Source organism: Phalacrocorax aristotelis, chromosome 3, assembly GCF_949628215.1.
Source record: "Phalacrocorax aristotelis chromosome 3, bGulAri2.1, whole genome shotgun sequence".
In the NCBI taxonomy this organism is placed as follows: Eukaryota; Metazoa; Chordata; class Aves; order Suliformes; family Phalacrocoracidae; genus Phalacrocorax; species Phalacrocorax aristotelis.
In genome coordinates, this window is record NC_134278.1 from 114,189,272 (window position 1) to 114,205,517 (window position 16,246).

The 16,246-nt window shown below is 39.9% G+C and overlaps 1 protein-coding gene across 1 annotated transcript in view; it reads left to right on the forward strand.

Moving 5' to 3' along the window:
* Nucleotides 1–16,246, forward strand: part of KCNK5 (potassium two pore domain channel subfamily K member 5) — a 36,456-nt gene that overhangs the window by 10,602 nt on the left and 9,608 nt on the right. The window lies entirely within an intron of this gene.

The window sequence follows — 16,246 nt, forward strand, 5'->3', positions numbered from 1 at the left end:
TGTAAGCTCACTGAATTGCAGACAAGTAACAGTTGTTTTCCCAGGACCTGCATTTGTTTTTTTTTTTTTAAACTTGTTTCTCCTTAAGATAGGTCAGTAAATAGTAAATGAGATGTGTGATGCTTACTAGCACACTTTGACAGCAGCTTTTAATTTGCCTTCAGACAAGCAAGACCTTTAATGTATTGAAATTTGGGGATGAAATACAAAAATGCTTGCGAAACCAAAAGCCTGTAACATTTTGGTCCTAAGTACTAAGAAACAAACTGCAAACAGTTTTTAGGGTGTTCTAGCAAAGTGACTTTCTGTAAACTTCTTAATCTGAAGCATGATTTTTTGCATGGCTATAAATGGGAGAGAGCATAATATGCTTATTAATGGAGCGTTCTTTTATGCTACAATTCATTCACTGAGTTGGAAAGCTTATTTAGGCCTCTAAGCAAAGCTTTCAAGTTTGGATCACCTGCAGTTTTACTTGTCCTAATGAACTATTCTTATTCACTGAAAGTATGGTGTGGGGAGGCTTCATTTTAAACTCAGCTTCCCCTTTTACTTCTGTGTAGTATCAAGGCTTTTCTGTCTAAATATTCCAGTTTATACCGCTTCATGGGTGGGTGAAAATCTGCAAAGATTAACTAGATTGCTGGGTTGCTGCTCCAGGTTTTGAGGCCTTGTTTGAATAAGGGGGGGGGGGGGGGGGAATCGCAACACTTAAAAGATATGGTCCAACCCCTCCCCATTGAGTAAACTAAACTCAGTAAACTGTTTTTATTGACACTAGGATTGTTTTGGTTTAATTTAAGCCTAATTAAATCAGTTGCCGCTAAACTGAAATATATCATTTTGGAAACTTACTGCTGCATGGGTTAGCATCTGTTTATACAATCGGTACCAGCTCTGTTGCAATAGTCTCATGTAAACACTGTTTGGTTCTAACCCTGCCTAACATAGGTCACCAACTGGTGTGAGGGCTTGATTAAACTCTTGACTCTTCTGCTTCCACTTGCTTATCTCTAAAATGGGGACAACAGCGTTTTCCAAAGCTCTTTTAAAGGGGAGGTGGCTCTATTAGTCACCATGTATGTATTCAGATAGGAAGGAAGCCTAATCTGCTATTACAGATTATTCCAACTTCTTAATTTTTGCTGATGCAACACAAAAGTTGTTGAAATACTTTTTTTTTTTTTCCTACCAAGGAAAAGGCTTTATAAGCATATTGGCACAGAAGCCCTCAAAATTAAGCTGTATTAATGAAAGCTATGAAATCATCTGATAGGTTTTATTTCTGAATGAGAGTTAATCGGGGGCCAAAGAAAAGTTGGGGCACTAAGCATCTGCAGAACAGCTGCAGTTCTCATGCAGCAGTAACCTTTAGTTAATTTGTCTTCAAAACATGTCTATGTGGAACTTGGGAAAGTGAAAAGGAAACAGTTCTATAATTGCATTAATCACAAGAGCAGAGGAATGCTGGTACAGCACTGAATATGCTTTTCATCAAAATAGTTTATTAACTAGTTCATTAAACTGGAATCTAGTCCTGAAATTAATGGGGGGGGGAATCCATATCAACTGTTAAATTCTGTAGTCATGGTCTGTCAAAGAATCCAGCTGCTTTTTCAAACTGTTGGTGTTTATGTCCATTGCACAAAAGTGGAAAGGAGAAATGAAGTTAAGCAGCATTAGTTCATTCAAGCATAGGATCTGCAAGTATCACAAATAGGTAGGCTTCAGTGTTCAATTCTGCAATGGCAAAATAGTTCTAGTTAACTAATTTGCTGAATTATGAGTTTCACTTAGTATTTAACTCTGCAGAAAGCCACAAAAAGGAAATAACCTTGTTGATCTCTTTCCATTAATATCCCTCACATTGTTTGTCCTATGAATTATGACTTATAGGAAAATTAACTGTCCATGTTATACATCATACACAAGCAAGTCTTCAACAGTGCATGCTGTAAAAATATTGACATGCCTCCAAGAGGTTAATATGCCTACAAATTAGAACTTTTTTTTCCATAGGAAACAGTAACACCTATTTGTACTGCAGAGTGGAAGTAGAGCCATTTGTTCAAACGATTTTTTTTTTTAATGGGCTCTTACCACCTAAGTCTCACTTGACTTCACATTTCATCCTAAAATAGAAACTATTCCAAAACTTGGAGGTTTATTGCAGAATTAATTCATTCTCTCATTACAATAGTTTATCGTTAATTGTCATCTTCACACATCTGGTCTGGGAGGTAACTAATAGGGCATGCTGTTAGCTGGTTGTTATGGCAAAGAGAAGGTTAGCAGCAGGACAACAAGGTTTCATAGTGAGGGGAAACTTAATTCAACTGTAATGGTTCAATTTGCCAAAAACCCTCAAAATTCATCATGTAGCAGCTTACGACTACTTGATTTCAAGCAGTGGCTGTAAGTTCTTCTGTGCTTTCTCTTAGAGGCTTGATTTCATTTCTAAGGATGAAAACCGCTGATGTAGCCATGAGGGAGTTCATTATTACACGCTTACGGTACAGGGACAGCAATAAATATTTCCAAAGGCCTGACTGCTCAGGTTTTCTGTCAAGTCACGTGAGCAATGAGCAATGCTGCCTTGGCCTCAACTTGCCTTGGTGAGGAGGAAGGGGCATATGCTTAGGTCCAACCTTGTTTGGGCTGAACATCCTTTTGAGGCCTTATTCTTGAATTTTCTGCATGAAAACTGAAGCTCAGACTTAGGCATTCCCTCAGTAGAGGTAGTCTGGGAAAGCAATGGAGAGTTTCCATGAGGATGGAGAAAAAGCAAAACACAGAACTTGTTGCAGACTGTGCAATCAATAAGCACTATCCAAATCCCAGCTGGGCAGAGTACAACAGGTTTCCACAAACACACACATACACAACGGAGGACTTTGTAGAAAATGCTTGTGTGTCTTTTGACTGAAAATTTCTCAAATTGCCTATTTAAAAAATACTCCTCTTTTAAGAGAGGATTTTATTGTAGGACAATAATATGCTCCCCGATGCATTATAATTGCAATAAGGATTTCAGATCCAAAATCTTATCTGTTACATCACATTTTAGAAATATTGACAATCAACTAAATCAATCACTGTTAAGCTGGATCTTGGTTTGGATACAGAGGTTCATCTACACTACTATGCTGAATGCTTTGATTGAAAACTGTTGCATAGGTTGAGACCTGTTTTAATTTATAGCTTAATTTCATTTAAGGTCAGCTTTTTTGTTTTGTTCTTATACCAACACGGGGTTTTGGTTTAAATAGCTTTTGTGGTCGTATGTTAGAGTTTCTGATGTAGTACAAAATAAAGGCTGAGAAGTGATAGTATTGCTTTATTTTTGCCATACAGATTGCCTTGGCTGACCCATAATAGTCTCCTCATTCTTGTAGCTCTTGTCTGCCCCTTCCCATTTCTTGCAGGCAGATGACCAGAATTGCAGAAATTGCGCCAGCTAAGTTTCACCAGTGCTTTGCAGAATGACAGCAAGGCATCAGGAAAGAGATTTCAAGCATCTAGCTGTTTCTTGAACTTTTCCCCCTTTTTCTTTATGTACCTCTGTTGTTGACATGCCTGAACTGTATGAGTGGACTGATGAGACGTAATGAAAAAAATGTATCCTCTTTGCATTTACTGCTGTAGGTTATGGTAGCACTTCTATGTTGGAGAATGGGAAAGGAGCGGCAGAATAAATTGCACTGGGTGACTAGGACATCTTAAAGCTGACCAATACCCAATTTTTGAAAGATGGTTCTTTGTTAAGATATGTTATCCTTGTACACTAAACCGTTACTGCTTTAGTTTCAATTGGCCAGGACTGTTTGCAGGCCTCTCAAATCAGCTGAGAAATAAATGTTTGAAGGAGGTGTTTATATGTTGACAGCATGTCAAAGTCTATAATGTCACCAGACTTACAGGGTGCCCAAGTACATGGGTAATTTGAATGAAAGGTTGGGTCCATCCTTGCTAATGACTGAAATGATGACACTAAATGACTATAAAAGATACAGCCAGTGTACTAGATGATTACTCTGTCATTTACTTTTTTAAGCTTACAGCACTGCTAGGGCTTATCACAACCCATGTGCTACCTGTATAAGACCTTAAGTTCTCTAAATAAAATTGATTACAAAACCTATATTGCTTTCAAGGGCAATAATGTCCAATTTCCAGATACGGAAGTTGTGGAACTCTCTTCTTACTTCAGGCTAATTGAAGGAGAGATTCAGTTCATAGCATAGACCAAAGGAGGAAATTACGGAAACTAAATAAATTTTAAGCTGTATTTTGCTAGTCATAGAATCATAGAATCGCTAAGGTTGGAAAAGACCCTTAAGATCATTGAGTCCAACCGCTAACCTACCACTGCCAAGTCCACCACTAATCCATATCCTCAAGCACCAAATCTACTCTTCTTTAAAATACCACCAGGGGTGGAGACTCCACCACCTCCCTGGGCAGCCTGTTCCAATGCCTGACAACCCTTTCGGTGAAGACGTTTTTCCTAATATGCAACCTAAACTTCCCCTGGCGCAGCTTGAGGCCATTTCCTCTCATCCTATCACTTGTTACTAGGGAGAAGAGTCCGACCCCCGCCTCGTTACAACCTCCTTTCAGGTAGTTGTAGAGAGCGATAAGGTCTCCCCTCAGCCTCCTCTTCTCCAGACTAAACAACCCCGGCTCCCCCAGCCTCTCCTCATAAGTCTTGTTCTCTAGACCCTTCACCAGCTTCGTTGCCCTTCTTTGGATACGCTCCAGCACCTCGATGTCGTCCTTGTAGTGAGGGGCCCGAAACTGAACACAGTACTTGAGGTGCAGCCTCACCCTGCTCCTGCTGGCCACACTATTCCTGATACAAGCCAGGATGCCGTTGGCCTTCTTGGCCACCTGAGCACACTGCTGGCTCATGTTCAGCCGGCTGTCAACCAACACCCCCATGTCCTTCTCTGCTGGGCAGCTCTCCAGCCACTCCTCCCCCAGCCTGTAGCATTGCATGGGGTTGTTGTGACCCAAGTGCAGGACCTGGCACTTGGCCTTGTTGAATCTCATACCCTTGGCTCTAGCCCATCGATCCAGCCTGTCCAGGTCCCTCTGTAGGGCCTTCCTACCCTCCAGAAGATCGACACTTCCACCCAGCTTGGTGTCATCTGCAAACTTACTGAGGGTGCACTCAATCCCTCATCCAGATCATCAGTGAAGATACTGAACAGGACTAGCCCCAACACTGAGCCCTGGGGAACACCACTCGTGACTGGCTGCTAAGTGGATTTGGCTCCATTCACCACCACTCTCTGGGCTCAGCCGTGCAGCCAGTTTTTAACCCAGTGCAGAGTGCACTTGCCCAAGCCGTGAGCAGCCAGCTTCTGCAGGAGAATGCTGTGGGAGACAGTGTCAAAGGCCTTACTGAAGTCCAATTAGACAATGTCCACAGCCTTCCCCTCATCCATGAAGCGGGTCACCTTATCATAGAAGGAGACCAGGTTAGTGAGGCAGGACCTCCCTTTCATAAACTCATGCTGGCTGAGCCCGATCCCCTGGTTGTCCTGCAGTCTCTCTTGTGGAAGGATATAATTCAACTAAGTCAGATGGTTTTCTAGTGGTCCTCTTCTACAGGCAGGTGTGTTCTGTTGTTAAATCAACACCCTATCCTGGAACTACTGTTTGCCTGTTAATTTTCAGATACTGCAGAAGTTGGGAAGCTAGGAGGGTTACATGGTACATTTGCTCCTGCTCACTTGTTTGTCTCACAGGAGATAATTCTCTTGCCATGTCAATGGTGATTATTTCCAAGGATATTTTCCATTAACTTTAGAACTCTTAGCCCTTGTTCTCCATGCCAAGGGACTAAAAAAAAAAAAAACCCAAACAAAAAACAACCCACCAAAACAAACCAAACAAAAAAAAACCCACCAAACCACCAAAAAACCAAAATAAATGAAAGAAAGAAACAAACAAAAATTAAGTTAGAGCTGAGTAATAAACCTTCCATGCAAAACTCAAAAATACCAATACATTTTGTGACGCTTGTGTTCACCCTGGTAGGAATTAAGAGGTAATGGTGCTAGTTACCAGTGCTGATTGAGCAGGTAATCTTGCAGTATATTACAGCAATACTAAGACTTTCTCCAAGTAGTAACAACTGTAAGGACTTGCTGTAGCTAGAGTTGAATTCATTGCAGTGATCAACATTTACATGAACTACTAAAATGGTCAGCACATGAATGTCTGGTTGTAACTGGGGTTGGGGGGGCAGGGAGAGGGAGGAGAGAAGAATATTCAGTATATATCTAATGCTGGCACTATAGAAGTGCCCAAGGTATTTATTGTCACTACTTCTGTATCCTATTTCATCCTATTCATGCTTTGTCTAATTTTGATCATCCTTCCAAGCAGGGAATAGCTGGCACAATTATTTACCGTCTCTATTCCCAAGAAATAATATGGAATTAATTTGACTGTAGACTCACAAATTGTTTCCACTGGACAGTGTCCTGAGGCCTCCAGACTCATAAATATTAGCCACAAATAAATTTTTTATGAGTCTTTCACGTTTGAGCAAGTACAAAGATGGTTCTTTGTCTCCTCTAAATTCATTATTTATTGCATGGCCTTCAGATAACAAGCTAAAACCAGGGTAGAGTGTGTATCTTCTAATTTTGCATGTAAAAAACCTTCTGCCCCCCTTCTTGTCTCTGACAGTCTAGAGCTATTTCTGGTTAATAAATTGAGATTGTGCTTGAAGGGCATGACTTCTCCTGCTCAATATGGGTTAATTAATAGATTGCCTTTCTAAAGGATCACTTAATTTGGTTAAATTGTAATTGAAAAACAAGAAAACAAATGAGCACTTAAAAGAATGAAATTACAAGTGTTCCTATCTTTGACAAATGTGCATTCTCTACCTTGGTTCTTTTTTCCAACTAGGAAGCCTATGGAGTAAGAGAACACAGCAGCAAGAAGAGGCGCCTGTGGCTCCAGTATTGTCTTTAACCTGTAAAGGGTATTCTCAGTAAACAAATTATTTCTTCTCTTCGCTGGGTTGTCAGTGTAAGCAGCTATGGGTTAAGAAAAACTTGATGCTTGATCCCTATTACAAGCTGATCTTTTTAATATTGGCCCTCCACCCACATTGCACTTGCAAAAAGGTAAAGCAAAACCCAGGAGAAAAAAAAATCTGAAGTGCCCAGACTTACTTAAGTCTCCACTCTGTTCCTTTTGAGACTCAGTCCACTGAATAACTTCCTGCGTTGTTTAACATGCATAATTGGTGGCATGTTAAAATAATGATGCCAGAGTGAGGGGGGGAAAAAAGTGCTGTTATCAGTGCTTTGAAGAAAGTGGGGGGAAAACTCCTTTCCACTTAACAGAACAGTTGGAAAGAAGGTCTCTCCTGCAAGGTCAGGACAGATTTGTAGGTCACTAGCCTAATAAAGGTAGGGACCTGTGACAGTATTATCTCTTCAGTTTTATTTATGATGGCATTGTGTCCAAATGCAAGTACTTTTGAAAAACTGCTCATGTTTTTGGAAAATCTTGTAGTCTGTATGTAGTAGTACACTAGCCCATAGCAAGGATGCTCTTGTTTAATCCTCTGTACATAGAAGTTATTCTGGGATTGGGTAGTGTGACTTTTAAAAAGAACAGCTAACCTGGTATAACTGCAGGAGCAAATAGGAATTCATTGGCTTATGCAACAAACTGTCGCTTTCGCAGACATATCTTAGAGCTCACTGTTGAGCAATTTGAGTTTGCTTTGGGATGTTTCTGTGTTCTTCCTCAGTTCTGAGCACTTTAGACCTCAGATTAAGCTTCCTTAGAACTACACTATTTCCAGAGTAAATAATTTCCAGAGTAAAAGTATGTGTGTAGGGTTAAGATGTGAATGCCTTCTAGTCTCTCCTTGAGCTCAGTCATGTTCTTCAAAGGACGTAGGCAGGCTTTCTTTATAGCAGATTGATGCAGTTACTTAATCAAGAGTATTTTCCCCCTGCTAAAGACCACTTCTGTGTTTCTCTGTGTTTTGTAGTATCTTGTATGCCTAACTGTGTTTTAGTGCTGTGATCTTCAGGTGTTCTTACTAAACAGCCTGTTTTGCTTTCCTGGCTAATCAGTAAATTTAAAGGAATCTGCAGGTCTAATCCATGGCTTTCTTCACAGCAGGTACTTAATTACTTGCATTGAAATCTGGTTTCAAAGTCCAGTACAAGACAATGTATCCCATTCTGTGCTTTCTCCATCTAATAAAACTAGCAAGGCTGCTTTTAAAAATAAAAAGTGCTAGGCACATTGAAGTCTAGGAACAGGAGTTTCCCCAATCAATAGAGAGTTGTGACAAAACAGCCTAATAAGAAATTGAGACCAAGAACCATGTAAAAAGCCCAGACACAAATGATGTCTGGTTTGCTGTCCTGTTACATAACAAAACTATGCAAGTGAAAACCAGGCATGTATTTACATGCATTCTTTAAATATCAGGCTTAGATGTAGGGACAGCTCTGTATGAAGTGGCATGTGCTAGAGGCTCTATTAGGTAAGAAAAGGTATGCTTAGATGGCCGTCCAAATTGCTGACAGACCAAAGTTACGCATAATGAAGGGAAGGCAATAGAGTGTCTTGGTTCTGTAATTCATTTATGCATTGAGACACACTGTTGCATGAATAGAATGAAGCACTGAGAAGGTGCCTGGGTAAATGAAGAATCAAAAAGATTAGCTAAACTTTCTCTGCAGAGCAAGTTCAATCTTGTTTTATAATCTTTTGGATAAAATGTGGTGTCTACAGTGCATTTGACCTATATATGTACCTTTCTATTTTGCATGCTAAGATACTGGTGGATCATTTAAAATCACTTTTAGCAAATTTAAAGAACTTCTTATAATTGCCTTGATTAAAAAAAAACACTGATATGCTGATATGTTGAAGCAGTTAAAAAGAAGAGTTGAGGGGAACTTAAATTAAAAAGTTCCTTTCTCTGAAGTCTGTGGAAAGCTGACAAGATAACACTCTATCTGCTGTATCAGTAGGAGTGTGAAAATACCATCTCATTCTGGATTAAATCTTGCTGTTGCTTGAAAGAAACCCCTCCCCTGAAGTATGTAAACTCATATTTTGCCAGGATCTTTTTTTTCCCAAGTGGGAATTTTCAAAAGTTTGCCCTTTGATAGGAACTGTATTTTAAGATTAAACTGTTGATTGAAAAATGGAAAATATGTTTTCCCTTGCAATAACACTTAATCAATCATTTTATAAATGCAGTGTGTGACAGCAAGGGGAAAAATCGTTCCCTGCTATCTGTAGTTGATCTATGTAAGAATGTAAACACTGGGACTGACACTTGCTTTCCAGGGTTTGATTTTATTTTTGTTCTAGTTCAATTCATAGATAAGGGGGAAGGAATCCAGTGTACCCAATTGATCTCTCTAGGTTTTCGGGTAATGGCCATGTATGCTTTTGGTTAGGTTTATTATTTACATCTATCAACACCAAACATGAGGGTTGTGGGGTTTTCATTCTTTTAGAAGTAAAAGTTAACGTTATTTCCTCAGTGTCTGCTTCCTATTGTTTTACTCCATTTTGACTTTGGCCTTGTGATACGTGGCTACTGGCCCTCACCCCATTGTGTTATTAGGAACAAGCTGTTTCTGCCTCAGATTTTACATTTGTTAAAATAGACTGCACAAGTTCTAGGATTAGCAAGAGTCTTGAGAATCTAGTAATTCTTAGCGTAGGCCAGCTGGGAAGAAATGTTGTGCACAGCAGTTGAATTAACTGCAGATTCACTCCTATATGCTCAGTTGATTTGTAATCAGACTTGCATAGTCAACTGATGTCCTCCTAAATAAATGTGTAGTTTACTAAACCCCACCATCCTTCTCTAATGCAGGTGCTGCTGACTCATATCCTGCACCTCTTGCCCCAACCACCTTCCAACTTGACTCTCTGCATAGGTCAGTAAATGACAGTAAAACTTTCACAGGTTAGCAAGACACAAGGATATTATCTGTTAGACCGAGACAATATGGTTCACTTGTCTTATTTTTCTTTCTACAAAAAGGTCGCAAACCATTACCCACAAAAGTGAAGTAGGAAATCAGGACTCAGCTAAAAGACTTCTTTTTACATCTGGCATGGTTCTCGTCCTGACAAACATGAAATTCATATTGCAAACACAGATAATGCTGAGAGGGAAATGAAAGGTCAGCTATCCTAAGTCCTCCTGGTTAGCATAGTCCTGCAGAGACTGTGAAGTGGCTAAGGCAGCCCGAAAGGCTTGTTCACTTGGCCTGGTGTGCTGGCCCTTGTCTCATGCCGGTGTGATTCAGTCAGCTGGGAACTCAGAGTCCAAGAGAGCAATCAGGATAAGCCTGTCGTTACACTAGAGATGGGGGTGAAAAAAAGGATAGCAGGAGCTCTAAGTGTGTGTTTTTCTAGTGACTTTGAGCTGCTCTGGAGGGGTAGATACTACCATCCTTCCCTGAAACTCTTCTTGCCTTGAGCCAATTACATACTACATGTGCCAGAAATATGTGTGTCCAAGTAGGGTGCCACTGTTATGTATTCTAGGCCGTGCATTTTTTTCGTATTCTAATCCTCAAAGGATTTCTTTTTTATTTTTTATATCTTCAAGAAGCGATGAGCTTTGATTTCTGTGTGCACAGACAAATGTATAGCAGCCCTCCTAAAGATGACATTGGAATATCTGCTCTTTCTGCTGCCTTGATCAAATCATTCAAGCTTACGTGTATTCTCTCATCTTCCTGCAGCTCTGCCATGTTGTGTCTCTGGCTACCAAAGTGAACATCATGGCATAGCAAGATTTTCTTAGCAGTATTGCAGCTGTCTTTGGAAGTGCAGGCTGGGAAGAAAGGTGAAATATTTTAGTCTCAAGAATATATAGGTTAATATGAAGGTTTTGGAGAACTCAAATAGAAAATTTTAATAAATCATTACATGTACACACCTCATATAACTAGACATGAAAAGTAATTGGGAGGAAAAAGTTTCTTTGAGCTTTCTTTATTGGTAAAACCATTAGTTGCATAGTTGGCTTCTCTTTCCCTTTCCTTACCCAAACCCCAAGCTGCCAAGATACTCTAGTGAGGAAAACATTTTCTCTGATGCACAGTATCCTCCATTAAGTCAGAACATATTGGGGCTGGGGGGTGTTGGGGAGAAGGTAGTTGGCTTTAAATATGTTTTTTCTTTTGTCTTTCTCCAACTACTATAACTCAAACCAATAGATTATGGCATTTATAATTATAGTAAATATGTATTTGTTGCTTAAAAACTAGGCATAAAAACTAATTCAGTAGACAAGGTATGACAGCTGTCAGCCAGGATTAATATGTTCTTAGTATGACTGTGAATCTACTACTTTTGATCTAGCTATAATGTACTTAAAAATTCAGACTGTGCCTGTGAAATAGCTTCTGCTGTTTTTAATATGCAAGCAGGTGTCAAAGTGCTGGATTTGGTTAAAATTAAAATCTGCTTGCAGATGAACAGCAGTATAGAGTTTCAACTGATACTATAAACTGAAGCCTTATTACCCTTGACTATTTTATTATGATTGGCTAAATTGTCAATATTATATGTACATGTGATCAGATAACTACTCCACAGTTTTCTGGTTTCTTCAAATTGTGTAAAAGATTTGGATGGTAAAGTGAAAAGAGATTGCTGTTGAAGCTTTATTTCTTGTAGGAACGTCTCAAAAGTGCTTGGTAGATTTGTAATTCTCAGTGTGTTTCTGTGCATTAAATGTTTACTACCTCAGTTAAAAGAACCTGAAAAAACAAGCAATATTACTCTATGTTCCTTCAGAGTCAGAAGTGGGGACAAAGCCTAGGAGTCCTGAAAGGATGCATCAGTTATTGCTTTAATGGATTCTGCTTTTGGATGCAGCAGCCAGCTGAGATTGTCCTTTATGCACATGGTAATACTCTGAGTAGAATGAAAACCACTGCTTCTGATTTCAGACTTAATAGCTCAATTACATCTCCTTTCTTATGGAGAAACACTTAGCGTTAGCAAGATGGAATTGTTCATACCACTGGGAGAAGCTTAAAACTACTGTTAGACTTATGTGTCAAGTCTCCAGGGAATGCTTTGAATAACATGGGATGCTTTATCTTCTTCAAAAGAGATGGCACTGAAAAATATCTGGCTGTTCTTGTATGTAATAGGGTGTCTGTGGGGCAGGATCTGTTGCTCTAGTTTACATAGCCTGTTTATTGTCTTGTGTCTTTAGTCTGGTTTATCTGTCTATCTGGCCATAAGTACCCCAGAAATCCTTTTTCTTTCCTATTGCTCATTGTTATCAGACCCAGCTAATCCTTATTAAAGTGTCTAGGATTTCATGCCAAATATAAAATTATTCCTACTTGATATGCAAAGCCTGTATCACAGCTTTCTTGCAGTCTGTAACTCTTAAAATAACTTCACCAATCATATGTGGATCCATGTAGCAAAACACACTGGGGGCCACCCAGCTGGAAAGCAGCTTTGCAGAAAAGGACCTGGGTGTCCTGATGGACATCAAGTTGAACATGAGCCAACAATGTGTCCTTGCAGCAAAGGTGGCTGAAGGTATCCTGGGCTGTGTTAGGCAAAGCATTGCCAGCAGGTTGAGGGAGGTGATCCTTCCTCTCGACTCTGTACTGGTGAGGCCACACCTGGAGTACTGTGTCCAGTTCTGGATTCCCCACTACAAGAAAGATATGGGGCATGCTGGAGAGAGTCTAGCAAAGACTCACTAAGATGATCAAGGGACTGGAGGATGCTCCAGTCCTCCTATGAGGAAAAGCTGAAAGACCTAGGACTCTTCAGCCTGGAAAAGAGAAGGTTTAGGGGGATCTCGTAAATGTATGTAAGTACTTGACGGGACAGTGCAAAATCATATTTTCTTCTTTTCCTAGAAAGAAAATAAAGCTTTGTGCACTTGTTCTTGTTTACAAAGGCAGAAGGTGATAGTTCTGCCCCATTTTTCCTTCTTCTGAAGGCCAAACAGCCAAAGTAAAATGCCATATTAACATATTTAGTCCCCAATGTGCTTGTTCCCTTAGTTTTATACCCTTGCATTACTTCTACAGGGACTGCATGTGAACCATTTTACCGTGCAGTGGTATTGATCACATTTCAAACTTAACCATCCCTCCTGCTAATACAAAGACAAGGACAGCTAAGATGGGTCTGCTGACTATTTCAGCTTTTAAGCCACCATAGAGACTTCTCCTAACAAACCTCGACCCTTGTCTGTGGGGAAGTACCTCTAAATGGAGCAACTTATGTTCAAATGGCATCCTGGTTTCTACTTGTGTGAATGTCATCAGAAGGTCTATTAGTTTTATGGTGTCTTAAATCTCCCTCTGAAATTGCAAGTCTGTTTACTTTCAGCAATAGCTCCAAGGACTCTAAATTTTCTTTTTCATTTGCCAAAGTGCAGAACTGGGGTGGTAGGGAGTGAGGGAGGAAGTTTGATTCCTGTGAGGCAAGTCGTTTGACTGAAAATAAAGTCCTGCCTTTATCAGTACAAACTGTCATGAGGTGGGGTCTAAGGGGATGTGTAACTTCTGAGTTATTAGCTATTTTCAGCTTTTGAATTTGGGCATACCTGAAAAGTGATTTTCTAAATGACACCTTTCAGGATATTAAGAACACTTGCACCATCTACCCTCTTCTTCCTCTCCCTCCTTGCCTCCTATTTTTCCATCCAAAGGCTTTTTAGAGCAAATCTTCCTTAGTTTAAGAAATCCAGCATAGGCAACCTGGGACATTCTGTATCTTAGCATATGAAAATAAAGGCATCTCTGACGTTGCCTAACAGATTTACCAAGGAAAAAATCATACTTGCTGTTCAGCTGTATAGTGTCCACTCACATTGTTGAAGCCAAAATATTTAATTATTTCAGTATGGGCAAGAGTTATGCTGCTTGGAAAGCAGCTACACATTTCCCACTGCACCAAAGCTATCTAAAAGTGTTTTGTGACCATCTTTGTTCCTGCAGCTGGGATGCAGCAATGCACATTTCAGGCTTATTGCAGGCATAAAGTAACTTAAAAGACTAGACTATAGATTGTAGATAATTGTGCACCAACAGCAGATAGCTGTGTGCAAATAGGGACAGGAAGAGAGCAGCAGCTTTGGCTGGAGAGTATCTGCAGTTCTCTATATAAAGTGTTTATGTAACTCAGAGGGCTGGCCATCTCTCCCCGAAAATGTTAACTGCCTGGGTGTGAAGGGCAGCTGTGTGCTACTCAGTCCAACAGCTTCTTCCCCTTGGGTCTGGGCCCCCTTCACACCTCCAGACTTCAAACACTGGCAGATCTTAAAGTGACTACGTACTGGGAAATTGAGCTCGTTAGCTCAGGCTGAAGGTGGAGTAATGCAATGAGATAATTGTGCAGTGACAATGGAAACAGATACTTCAGCGGGTCTCTGAGATAGGTTGCTCTGTGAAGAAATAACAATAAAAAAAATCCAAGTGCGCTTATAGCATGGAAAAAAACTGGAGAGCAGGTGTTTGATATAACATTTAGTGCAGTGTTGCTGGGCAGTGGAAGACATCAAGGCATCTTTTCAGGGATAATAGATCACAGATTGTGTCTATCAGGTACTTCGGATGTCCTTTGGGACTTTTGGGAAGTTCTTCTGCAGACCATAGCAGAAGTGAATGAAGTTACTTTGGTCTCTACTCATCTCTACTCGGATGAATTCTTGTGAGCCAGTGTAGCTGCCTCAAATTGTTTTTTTTTGTTTTTTTTTTGAAGGGGGTGTCATTGTGTGTTTACTTGCCTGCTCTTGACCTGCTCATTTTAGGGCTGCTTCTCATATCCACATTACTTTCTTATGACAGATGACTGCCTTGGTGAGGAGTCTCTCTATATCCTTTTCTATCTGGAGCCCGTAGGCTATGGAAAGACACTGCACACACATTGAGTTTACCAGGAGAAGAATCTAGTTCTGTACCTTCATTCACTTTTAATGCTTTACCTTTTATCTTCTGTAATAGCTTGTGTGTTGAAAGTGCATTTTTAATTAAATGTTTGCATCTTGTATATGCACAATACATTCACTTTGAGGGCATTTTTATTACTGTAGGAGGGTGGTGATATGTAATAAGTTTCAAGAATAATTAAAACCTGTGTTAACTTGTGTATGTTTTCAGTAGCAATTGAACTTTGTGTTGAGTCTCTGCTGGGTCCAAGATCAGATCTTAATCAAGTAGGAAGGAAGGGATGACGAGGGAAGGAAGTGTTGGTTGTAGGTACCTCTAAGTTCTTACCAGGTTAAGATAAAGCTCACCTGTCATGTTTATTAAAATTGGAGGCAATATACTTCTTTTTAGGTATTTAGCTCAAGATATTTTTTGTGCTCAACACTTATTGAGGGAGAAACACGGAAAGCAGGATAATGTTATGAACCAACTTTTGGAGAAACCTTCACCTCTCCTGTATATGGATGTAGCTTCAGAGTTTTGTTCAAACAACCTTGGTTTACACTGAAGGGGGGGGAAAAGCAGAGTAGCCTGAGAAGGCTTTATCTGCAGCATGAAATGACAGAGCAAAAAATTTAAATAACTAAGGATTTCTAGGAGAGAATATGGTAAATTGCTTTTCTGTTTTACTTCAGGGAGGTAGAAATACATGTCAGAAATGGCAAGATGTGTGACGTTGATCTGAAATTTTGACTTTCTGCACTAAATAGTCATTAGGTTTTTTTATCAATGGGCTTTCTACAGTCTAGTTTTGGAAAGGTAGGGAAGGTTGGGTCTTCCAAGTCCTTTCCTACAAAAGGTTAATAATTCTTGAGCACCTGAAGATCTGAACAGGTTTTTTAAAATTGACTCACTGAATCTGTGGAAATGCCAATAAATACTCTTACTTCTCTAAAACACTGTAAATGAGTGCTTTGCATTCACCATGGCACACTAGATTCAAAGATGGGATAAGAAAGTGGCCTGATTCAAGGACAATGATTAGAGTCCTGTTGTGTGAAATACTTTGGAAAAGTGTTAACTTGCATGTTTTTGCTGAAAAGTACAGTTTTACATTGGCTTGTAGATGGTATGACACTGCCAGGGACAGCAGGTGAATTAACATTAATCATGCTAGCTTTGCCAAGGATTCTATGACGTCCTGCTCATACCAAAGTCAAGCTGAGGCATGTAACAGTGTTTTGAAATGGATAGTAGTTCTGAAGAAGTCCCTAATATTAAATCAAATTCAAGAACTGCACTAGAGG